This window comes from Eschrichtius robustus, chromosome 20 (genome assembly GCF_028021215.1).
Source record: "Eschrichtius robustus isolate mEscRob2 chromosome 20, mEscRob2.pri, whole genome shotgun sequence".
NCBI lineage: Eukaryota > Metazoa > Chordata > Mammalia > Artiodactyla > Eschrichtiidae > Eschrichtius > Eschrichtius robustus.
The window spans coordinates 27,026,597-27,039,156 of record NC_090843.1 but is presented as its reverse complement, the minus strand read 5'-3'; positions in this window follow the sequence as shown (position 1 = coordinate 27,039,156).

The window sequence follows — 12,560 nt, the reverse complement described above, 5'->3', positions numbered from 1 at the left end:
GACATGACCAAGCTTGAGTTTTATAAAGAGTACTTTGATGGTGGCCTAAAAGTAGAGAGGCCGAGAGGTCAACTTGGGTGTTTAGACAAAGTAGGACCTGGGAGAAAATGGGGCACCAGACCAGAGGTTTTGATGCAACTGAAGAGCATGTACGCTGGATACACATGAGTGAGAACTGAAAGGACAAGAGCTTATGTTCAGAGAATGAAGGATTATACATTTAAGATTTTTTATGACAAATTCCAGATGATGATAAGGTCCAAATGTAACCTGGGAATGGAGATCAATGAGGTGCTGGGAATCCAGAAGGTGATGAGAAATAATTCGGATAGTCCTGGACACTCATTCCTTTCCCCTTTCAGTAGCTCAGTAAAAAGCTAGCTCAGCAGGTACCACAGAGCTCAATGGAAAAAATAGGCTCTCCCTCCTACTGCAACCATTTCTGTCACCAAGCAGTTGCCCCTGTTAGTAGTATAGACGTTCCCTGCCTCACCATCCCTGTAACTGTGATGCACTCCAGGCTGTCTCCTTCTCTACGGGAACTCTGGTCATGGGACACACAATCCAGCTAAGTCTGGTCTAATCCCCCTCTCTGAAAGCTTGAGGGATTAAATGCACCCTGTTATTGTTCTGCTTATAAGTTCCCCTCCCCAAACAATAAAACCCTACTGTATATTTGCACAGTAGGGGGTTGAGGAATTTCGTGCCCAGGAAAATCTGTGTGTTGTTGGCATGGTAAGTATTGTGGTAGATGTGGAACCTAGAAAAATGGTACAGATGAGCCAGTTTGCAGGGCAGAAGTTGAGACACAGATGTAGAGAACAGACATATGGATACCAAGGGGGGAAAACTGCGGTGGGGTGGGGATGGTGGTGTGCTGAATTGGGCGATTGGGATTGACATGTATACACTGATGTGTATAAAATTGATGACTAAGAACCTGCAGTATAAAAAAACAAACAAAACAACTAATACTAAACTTTCATTGGGTTATTTGTATGGAAATATGTTAATATAAATATTTCAGACAGTACATGAAATTTCTAAAAATCTTATATGTTCTGATATAATGTTATAAGTCATAATCCTAGTTATTATTTTAAAATGTGTATCTCAGAAATAACTAATTTTCTTGTCAACTGCATTATTATGAACTTTCATCAAATCTTTAACCGTGGTCATTTTTAAGTCTTTTGTCATTTACAGACAGTTCTGGGTGTACTCTGATGCTTTTGCAAATATGTTCCTATAAAAGGGTTTCATCTTTAAGAAATTCATGGAAAAGACTCTGACAAGTACAGGTTTCCGGTAACTGACTGTACTGCTGAACTGAATGAATAAGCATTTTCAGAACTCTAATGAAAACCTGATGAACTCATAAAAGTGCTAACAAAAGATCAAGATGGAAAAAAAAATTAATTACATGGCACTGAGTGAACTGATGAGGATGAGTATAATTTTTGTGACTTTCTGTTTGAATTTAAAAAAAATAAAAATAAAAAATAAACAAAAAAAATCCCACAAGGACTCAGAGGCAAAGAATATACAAATCAATTTTCACTGCAAAGTAAAGGAACTGTTACAGTGGAGGATTACTGGACTGAATGTCAATAATACGACATAGTATGAGTGTGTTTCATGTTTGGTAATTGCAATCATTGTTGCATTTGTTGTGGTCATCCATGTACAATGCTTGGTGTCAGTCTATTTATCTCTTGTAAAAATAAAATACAGTGTGTGTGTGTGTGAAAAAAAAAAATGAAAAAAAAAAAAAGAAACTGTGTTCCCAAATGAAACCCTGGGATAGGATTAGTCATTTACATCTTTTAAAAATAAAGTCCAACAGTATTAGAGCTGTGGTATACTTATTGGGAAAAAAAAAGGACTGTGGTAGAGGAAACGACTTGGAGCCCAGGACCGAAGTCCCCAACCGTTACGAGGGCATCATTCATTAATGTGCCAGTTCAAAATACTGAGAGTCTCAAGTCTGTCTGGTTCAACCCCTGAATCAGACAGTGTATTGATTATCTGGTGGTATGTAACAGATCACACCAAAATAGTGGCTCAAAACAACAATAAACATTTATTCCTCACAATTTCTGAGTCAAGCCTTTAGGGGAATATCTTGGGCAGTTCTGGCTCTGGGTCTCTCATGAGGTCCTCAAGATATCAGCCAGGGCTGGAGTCATCTGATGGCTGGACTGAGGCTGCAGGATCCACTTCCAAGATGGTTCACTCCCTTACCTGGCTGTCAGGGTGGTGCTGGTTCTTAGAGGGAGGCCTCATTTCCTCCCTGCATGGGCCTGTCTGTCCACCTGCTACTTGATTGAATAGCCTCACTACATGATGGCTGGCTTCCTCCAGAGGGAGCTGTCCAAGAGAGAGACAGAGGTTATTCCTCTTATGGCCTGGCCTCAGAAGGCACATAGCACCACATCTGCCACATAGCATGGTTAGAAGTCAGTCACTCGTTCCAGCTCACATTCAAGAGGAGAGGATTTAGACTCCACCTTTTGAAGAAAGAAGAGTCAAAGAATTTGTGGACATATTTTAAAACTACCATAGACAAGAAAATAGAAAGCACTCTAGATATTTCAAGCAAAAAAAAGCCAGAAAGAAAGATTATATCCAAACAGTTGGTGCTTATCATTGAGGGGGCCAATGGTGGTGAAAGTTGGGGATGGGGGGCATTGCAGCAGTAGCCTTCAGGTTACTTTACCACAGCTGCTTTCCATAGACTCAAAACTGCTGCTGCCACTCAGAAGTCAGGAAACTTTGGGAAACCACTGATGAGCTCATTGCAGCCCCAAAGCCCCAAGGGTGGTGACTAGATGGGTAATATGGAGTCTGCTGCAGAGGAGGAAAGAATGATTTCCATCTGCTTTCCACCTTCCAAATTTCTCACAAGTACATTTTATTGGCAGAACCCTGCTGTCGAGGGGATCTGTGAAATATGGTTCCCAGGCTTCTAGCACCTGCAGAGAAGGGGGTAGAAATGGGTGTCAAGAGCCAACCAACACTATCCAACATACATCCGTATACAGGTATGGTGAGGAGGCACCACCTGTACTTGGAGAAGTCCTGGAGCCCTACTTCTTTTTTTTTTTATAGGCTTATGGGTGTCCAAGGCTTTGTAAAAGTGGGGTGGTGTCCACATAGAATAACATGGTGGAGAGCTAGCTGAGTCACAAATCTGGAAGGTGTCACTGTAGTTGGGCAGCAGGTGAGGTACTGGTTGCTGGTGACATGCAGTCAGCCCCAGAGGTGACTGGAGAAACACCTGGAGTTGATCCTTAGCTGGTCTCTGGAATGTTCTCACTGGAATGAAAGCTGGGTAGACTGCAGGCAGTGCAGCATCGGAGAGAACATAGCTGCCATTCAAAAGGGCTGCCAGAGGAAAGGTGTCCATAGGGAAATATCATTTCTCAAAATATGGTCCGTGGACCTCTACACTCAAACATCTCTGGGATGCTTCTTTAAAAGGCTGATCCTGGGACTTCCCTGATGGTCCAGTGGTAAAGAATCCGCCTTCCAGACTTCCCTGGTGGTGCAGTAGTTAAGAATCCGCCTGCCCGTGCAGGGGACATGGGTTCGAGCCCTGGTCCAGGAAGATCCCACATGCCACGGAGCAACTAAGGCTGTGTGCCACAACTACTGAGCCTATGCTCTAGAGTCTGTGAGCCACAGCTACTGAGCCATAGTGCTACAACTACTGAAGCCCACTTGCCTAGAGTCCGTGCTCCGCAACTGATTAATCCCAAGTATGTTTGAGTACCTAATAGAGTATGAGTGTGCTAGGTACTAGAAAAAGAATGATAAATCTGTAAATATTGTTCATGAGGTATTCATAATCGCTCTGGAGAAGATTATGGATCTTCTCCATACACAGATAATGGATACAATGAATAAATGGATACATACAATGAATGCAATGGATAATGATATGGATAATAAATCTATAGTTATTGGTTTGAAACAGTATCAAGATCCAAGTAATTCCTCCAAAGTCAACAATTTTTGAAGTAAAAGAGCTCAGAAGTAGGTAATGGGTGGGGCTAAGGGTCTGATATATTGAGGTGGAGAAATTCGTGCTGGGGATGGAGAAATGTGCTCGGTGATTTCGGGGTACTTTAGGAAAATGGGCTAGAAACCAGCTTTTTAAGAGTTTCACACTAGACTGTTGATGGCTTTAATGAGTTATACCTTGATTTGCATATTTAAGACTCATGAAAACACTCAAGTCGAAGGATTGCATCTTTGGTGGTCATTTCTCACACAGAGGCGGGAAATCTAAATTTTTAAAGTTCAGTGGATAGTTGGCGCTAACTACTTAGTACTCTAGTCTTCTCTGGGAGTTTGAAGAAGAAGCCAGCTGCATTAGATGTCCGCACCATTCGATCCAGTAAACTCACACTTTGGACTCTACGCTAAAAATACACTTGAATAGAAGCGGTAAACTCCAAGACTTCTGGGCGCGGGAGTTGCGGAAGGGGAACTAGAGGCAGAGACAAGCCCTGAGTGGGAGGGGCGAGGGAGAGGTCCGAGTACTGCCCTCGTCCCACTCCCACCAAACTGGCTCCGCCCCTGAGGCTTCCGTTTGTAAACAGCGCGTGCGCAGACGTGCGTGCGCAGACATTATCATTATAATAAGGTATAACATAGTTAATTTTTAAAAAAGCACATGAGTTCCTTATGATACTCAAAATGAAAAGTGGGGGAGCTCTTCTTTATAGGATAATGTCAGCTAATAAATCAAAAGGAATGATAGAATTAGGAAAGTGTCATTTTGCAACTATCAATGTAATAATCGATTCAGACAAGGATTATCACTGATGGACAGTTGGGTGAAGAGTTGTTTGAAAGTAGGATCTTCACTGATCCCAAAGTATCACCCCACATATTATTTATCAATTACCAAGGGGAAAAATAACTTTACCATGGAGAGATATGGAAGATACCACCTTAGTCAAGTGATCAAACTTAGCACTGGGCCACCTGAAGTGATGAAGTATGAAGAATACATCACCTATATAGTATTCTTTCCCAAAATGTTTACTTTGAATCTAATGAGGAAACAGACAAATCCAGATTGTGGGGCAATTTACAAGACAACTGGCTTAGACTCTTCCAAAATGCCAGTGTCATAAAAGAACAAAAAAAAAATAGTAGGGAAATATTCTAGATTAAAGGAAACAAAGAGATGACATGCAATGCCTAATCTTTAATTGGACCCTGTATCAAAACAAAACAGACTTAAAGAATGTTATTGGCTTCTGGCCAAGATGAAGTAACAAGGTCCAATTTGACCTACCACCTGAAACAATGAAAATATCAGACAGAACGTATGAAACAATAGTTTTCAAGTAACTGGACCTCACGCAATAAAGTTCAGTGATCCCCAGGAGATGGGAAATAAATGAAGTGATCCCTATAATTGCCCTAACTTACTTCTCTGAGAGAGTTTCCAGGTCATGGTACAGGGAAAAGAAGATCAGGCAGAGACTGGTGGACTCCCTGACTGAGGAAATGGAGCTGAGAGTCTGGGAAAACCAAGGTAACTAGAGTTCACAAAGCAGAGTATCAGAGAGAAAAGAAGTGCACAGACAAAGAACTCTGGAGATATGCAGAGGGATCTCTTGAGAATTCAACAAAGTATTGGTCAGTACATTTGTGTGAGGAATTCCTTGATGCCAGGAAAAGAACCACATGAAAGGATTAATAATAAGAATAACTGGACATCACACACGGTTGTAGGAATAGTACCTGTTCCTACAAGTCAGACTGCAAAACCTCATGATACTCAGAAAGGACTTGTCTCCGTAGTTGCAAATAATGAGCTCCAGACTAAAGGCTACTTGGACTCCTACCCAACGAATCTTAAAAGCTAGACCTAAAAGAATAAAATGGTTCTGAGTAACTTAATTTCACCCAAAACAAAGCCCAAGCATTTTACCGGAATATAAATATATATAGCACACCATAAACTAAAACTCACAATATCTGGGATCATATGAAAAATTGCCAAGCATGCAAAGAAGTAGGAAAATATGACCCATACTGAGGAGAAAAGGCAATCAATCAAAACTAACCCATAATCTATACAGATGTTAGAATTGGCAGAAAAGAACATTTAAAAAGTTATTATACATGAAGAAAAGTTATTACAACTGTATTTCATATGTTAAAAAACCCAGACTAAACACTGAAAATGTTAAGTACAGGCATGGAAAATGTAAAACAGACCCAAATTGCGCTTCTAGAGATTAAAAACAATGTCTAAATGAAAAAGACATTGAACGAGGCTAATGGCAGATTAGACACTGCAGAAGAAAGGGTCAGTGAACAGTAAGGCATAGTAATAGAAACTATCCAAAATGAAACAAAAAGAGTAACAAAACAAAACAACAACAAAAATGAATAGAGCATCAGTGAGTCATGCAACAACTTCAAGTGGCCTAATACAAGTGTACTCAGAGTCCAGGAAGGAGAGGAGAAATACAAAAATTTGAAGAAATAATAGCCAAAATTTTTCCAAAATGGTAAACACTATAAACTCACAAAGTCAAGAAGATCAATGAACTTTAAGCATAAGAAACATGGACAAAACTACACCAATACAGAGGAACAAAGATAACAATGACAGCAGAATTCTTGTTGGAAACAATGTAAAGGAGAACTCAGTGGAATAACATCTTTAAAGTAGTGAATTGAATTCTATCAAGCTAGAATTCTATACCCAGATGTGTCCAAACAAAAGCAAAATGAAGACTATCTCAGACATACAAAAGCTGAAAGAATTCATTACTAGCAGACTTTCACTATAAGAAATGTTAAAAGAAGTATTTTTAAGCAGAAGGAAAATGACACCAGATTGGAATATGGATCTACACAAAAGATTAACAATACTGGAATTGGGACTTCCCTGGTGGTTCCCTGGTGGTTAAGAATCTGCCTGCCAATGCAGGGGACACAGGTTCGATCCCTGGTCCGGGAAGATCCCACATGCTGCAGAGCAACTAAGCCTGTACACCACAACTACTGAGCCTGCACTCTAGAGCCTGTGTGCCACAACTTCTGAAGCCCACGCACCTAGAGCCTGTGATCTGCAACGAGAGAAGCCATCCAATGAGAAGCCAGTGTAGCACAACGAAGAGTAGCACCTGCTCGCTGCAACTAGAGGAAGCCCATGTGAAGCAACAAAGACCCAGCACAGCAAAAATCAATTTATAAAAAAAAGCTTAAAAATTTTTTTTAAAGGATTTTAGTCATTCAATATATGTCTCTGACCACAATGGAATTAAATTAGAAATTAACAAATCCGAAAAATCTCCAAATATTTGGAAACTAAACAACACACTTCTGAGTAACTTTGTGGTCAAAGAAGAAATCAAAAGCGAAATCAGAAACTATTATCACGTCACTGAAACTGAAAACATAATATGTCAACATGTGGGATATTGCTAACGCTGTACTCAGCTTCCTCAACTTCCACCTTAACCTGGAAAAACGAGAGCAAATTAATCACAGAGTAAGAGAAGAAAGAACACAATAAAGATCAAAGTAGAAAGAAATATAATGGAAAACAGAAAAATACTATCGATATTAAAAGGATAGTAAGAGAATATTATAGAAAACTTTATACCAATAAATTCAAGATGAAATGGACAAATTCCTTGAAAGACATGCACTACTAAAGTTTATTCAAGAATAAAGATATTAAGAAAATTGGATGTGCAGTTTAAATCCTTCCAACAAAGAAAGCTGCAAGTCCAGGTGGCTTAACTGAGAAATTCTACCAAACACTTAAGGAATAAAATAATGCCAATTCTACACAAACTCTACCAGAAAGTTGAAGAGAAGGGAATACTTCCCAACTTATTTATAAGGCCAACTTTCACCATATCAAGATTAGACAATGACATTACAAGAAAACTATAGACCAATATCTCTCATGAACACAGAGGCAAAAATTCTTAACAAAATTTTAGCATATCAAATCCAATAATATATAAAAAGATGATACATCATGACCAAGTGGGGTTTATCTCAAGAAGGAAAGGTTGGTTTAATATTTGAAAATCAATTTACCCAACTTAGTACACTAAACAAGAAAAATCAGGACATCTCTGGTAGGGCAATGGTTAAGAATCTACCTGCCAGTGCAGGGGACATGGGTTTGAGCCCCGGTCCGGGAAGATCCCACATGCCACGGAGCAACTAAGCCCGTGCACAACAACTACTGAGCCTGCGCTCTAGAGACCGTGAGCCACAACTACTGAGCCCATGTGCCACAACTAGCGAAACCCGTGCACCTAGAGCCCGTGCTCTGCAACAAGAGAAGCCACCACAATGAGAAGCCTGCATACTGCAACGAAGAGTAGTCCCTGCTCGCCACAGCTAGAGAAAGCCTGCGTGCAGCAATGAAGACCCAATGCAGCCAAAAATAAACAAACAAATTAAGAAAAGAAAAGAAGAGAAAAATCACACAATCATTGCAATAGATGCAGGAAAAGAATGAAAAAATCTAACATCCATTCCTGATTAAAGAAAAGAACAGCCCTCAGTAGACTAGGAAAGGAAGGAGACTTCCTCAACTTGATAAATGACTTCGACAAAAAACCCAACATCATATTTAATGGTGAAGGACAAAGTACTTTCTCTCCAGGATCAGGACAAAGGCAAGGATGTCTGCTCTCATTACTTCTATTTGACATTGCACTGAAGGTTCTAGCCAGTGCAATAGGGCAACAAAAAGAAAAGAGATATTCAGAATGGAAAGGAAGAAGTAAAACTATCTTTATTTGCAGATAACATGATTATGTAGAAAACCTGATAGAATCTACAAAAATGCTACTGGAACTAACAAATGAGTTTATCAAGTTTGCAGGGTACAAGATCAACATAAAAAAAGATTAATTTATCTCAACAAACAAGCAGAGATCGAAGTTTTAAAATACTACTTATAATAGAATCAAACATATAAAATACTTAGAATAAATCTGACAAAAGACATAAAAGACTTGCACAGTGAAAACTGTAAAATATTGCTGGGGGGAAATTAAGGAAGACCTAAATAACTGGAGAGATATAATGTATTCATGGATCAGAAGATTTAATATTGTTAAGACATCAATTCTCCCCAAATTGATTTATAGATCAAAATCCCAGTAGGCTTTTCTATAGACATTGACAAGCTAATTCTAAAATTCATATGGAAATAAAATTTAGAATAACTAAAACAACTTTGAAAAAGAACAAATTTCAAACACTAACAGTAACTGATTTCAAGGCTTATGAGGCTACACTTTCAAGACACTGTGATAGTAGTGTAAAGATAGACAAAAAGATCAAAGGAACAGAATACAAAGTTCAGAAGTACAGAGATGTGGACAACTGATTTTCAGGTTCAAAGGCATTTAAGTGGAGAAATGATAGTCTTTTCAACAAATGATGCTGGAACAATTGAATATCCAGGTGCAAAAAAAAAAAAAAAAGGAACATCCATCCAAACAATATACAGAAATGAACTCAAATTGGTTCAGAGATCTAAATGTAAAACATAAAACTATAAAACTTCTAGAACAAAACAGGTGAAAAATTTTATGACCTTGAATTAGGGAAGATATCCTAGATACAACACCAAAAGCATAATCCACAAAAGAAAAAAATAGATAAATTAGACACCATCAAAATGAAGAATTTCTGCCCTGCAAAAGACACTCCTGAGAGAATGAAAAGATGAGTCACAGAATGGGAGGAAATACTTAGCAACTTACATATTGGATAAAGGACTAATTTCCAGAATATATAAAGAACTCTCAAAATTCCAGAAAAATATAGATAAAAGATTCAAAGATATAAAGATGGAAAATAAGCATATGAAAAGATGTTTGTCATGATTAATCATTAGGGATGCTACAGTGAGATACAACTACACACCTATTAAACTATCTAAAATTAAAAATACTGAGCGTAGCAAGTTTTGGCCACAACGTGAAGAAAACGCAACTCTCATACACTCCTGGTAGAGATGTAAAATGATCAAACCACTATGGAAAATAGGTATTTTTTAAAAACTTAAACATACACTTACCAATGATCCAGCCATTCTACTTGCAGGTATTTACCCAAGAGAAATGGAAGTATACATCTATACAAAGACTTGTACACAAATATTCATAGCAACTTTATCTGTAATAGACAAAGACTGAAACAACTCAAATGTCCATCAATGGTGAATAGATAAATGGTGGTACATCCATATAATGGAATACTATTCAGCAATAAACAGAAATGAATTACTGATATATACAACAATATGGATGAAGATTAAAATAATCATGCTGAGTAGGAAGCCAGTTAGAAAAAAGTATACACTGTATGATTCCATTTACATAAAATTCTAGAAAATGCAAACAGAAAGCAGATCAACGGTTGCATGGCGATTGGGAAGGGCAAGGAACGATGGGAAGGAAGAATTACAAAGAGACGTTAAGAAACTTTCTGAGGTGATGGACATTTTGATTTTGATGATGTCTTCATGGTGTGTATGTATGTGTGTGTGTGAACACAGATTATTGTATGTCAATTATACCTCAAAATGCTGTTAAAAGAAATGATATTATATGAGAGAGACAATTGGGGAAATTTGAATGGCAACTCTTTATTAAGTAATATTATTGTGTAGGAATTTAATTTCTTCAATACTCTGTGTTAACAGTATTGTAGTTACATAGGGAAATAATTTTTAATATCCAGAGAGGAGGACATCTAGCTGACAGGAGAGGGACTGCAATTGTGGCAGATGCTGCGGAAGGCTGAGGAAGATGAGGCTAGATCAGTGACCAACAGATGTGACGGCTTGGTGAAGACAGTCATTTGTCAGCTGACCTGACAAAGACGGTTGGAACAGACTGCTAAATGCAGGGCCCTTTTCGCCTACTAATCTCATGCAATCCCCTCAACTAGCCTTGGCATAACAGAAAGTTTCTATTAGCTTGCCATATTGGAGGGGGGATGGCACAACTTAAGGTGCAGTTAGTTGTGTAATAAGCTGTCACAATAGGATCCTACAGAAATAGTTTTTTAAACTGCAAAAAAATGAAACTTGACCCTTCCCTCACAACATATATGAAAATTAACTCAAAATGAATCATAGACCTAAATGTAACTATACAACTTCTGGAAGAAAACATAGGAGAAAATCTTTGTGATTTTGGGTTAGACAATGGGGTCTCACACAATGATTTCTTAGATAAGACACAAAAAAGCACAAAGCATCTAAGAAAAATTGCTAAGGGACTTCCCTGGTGGTTAAGACTCCGAGTTCCCAATGCAGGGGGCCTGGGTTCGATCCCTGGTCAGGGAACTAGATCACACATGCATGCCACAACTAAGAGTTCGCATGCCACAACTAAGAAGCACATGAGCTGCAACTAAGACCCAGCACAACCAAATAAATAAATTAAATTAATATGAAAAAAAAAAGAAAAATTACTAAATTAGAGTTCATCAAAAATTTAAAACCTCTAGTCTTCACAGACACTTTAATACAATGAAGATAAGTCACAACCTGGGAGAAGATATTTACTAAACACATATCTGGGAGAAAGGACTTTTTCCATTGCTTTATATATAAAGCACTCTTATTAAAACTCAATATAAATATCCAATTAAAAAACAGATTTGAACAGACACTTCATTTAAAAAGATATTTGCACATGAATAGACACTCAACACCATCAGCTATTACAGAAATGCAAAATGTGGCAAAAACCACGAGATGCAACTACACACCTACTAGAAAGGTTAAAAGTTTTTAAAAAACAAATATAATGATCAGTTGAAGATGTGGAGCAACTGCAACTCTCATAGACTGATAGTGGGAAAGCAAAATGGCACAGGCACTTTAGAAGACAGTTTAGCACTTTCGTAAAAAGTTAAATATGCACTTAGCATATGATGGAGCAATCCCACCCTTAGGTATTTTACCCCAAAGAAATGAAAACATATGCTCGCACAAAACATATGTTCACACACGCATGTGAGTGTTTTCAGAGGCTTTGTTCATAATAGCCAAAAAACTAGAAACAACTCAAATGTTCATCAAATGATGAATGCGTAAACAAACTGTGTATCCACACAACTAGAATACTACTCAGCAATAAAAAGGAATGAACTACTGACAGGTGCAACAAAACAGATGAATCTCCAAAGAGACTGGCTAAGTCAAAGAAGCCAAAAACAAAAGGCTACATACCACATGATTTCATTTATAAGATATTCTGGAAAAGGCAACATTATACGGACAAAAATCAGATTGGTGGTTGCCAGGGGCTGGTAGTGGGAGGAGGATGGATTGACTACAAAGGGACATGAGGGGTCTTTTGGGAGTGCAGAAGTTTTCTTTACCTCAAATGTGGTGGTGGCTACAGAACTATACGTTTGTCAAAACACATCACACTGTATATTTAAAAATAGTGAATTTTGTTAAATGAAAATTATACATAAATAAACCCGACTTAAGAAAATAATAAAAGAAACCTAAAAAAACAATTGAG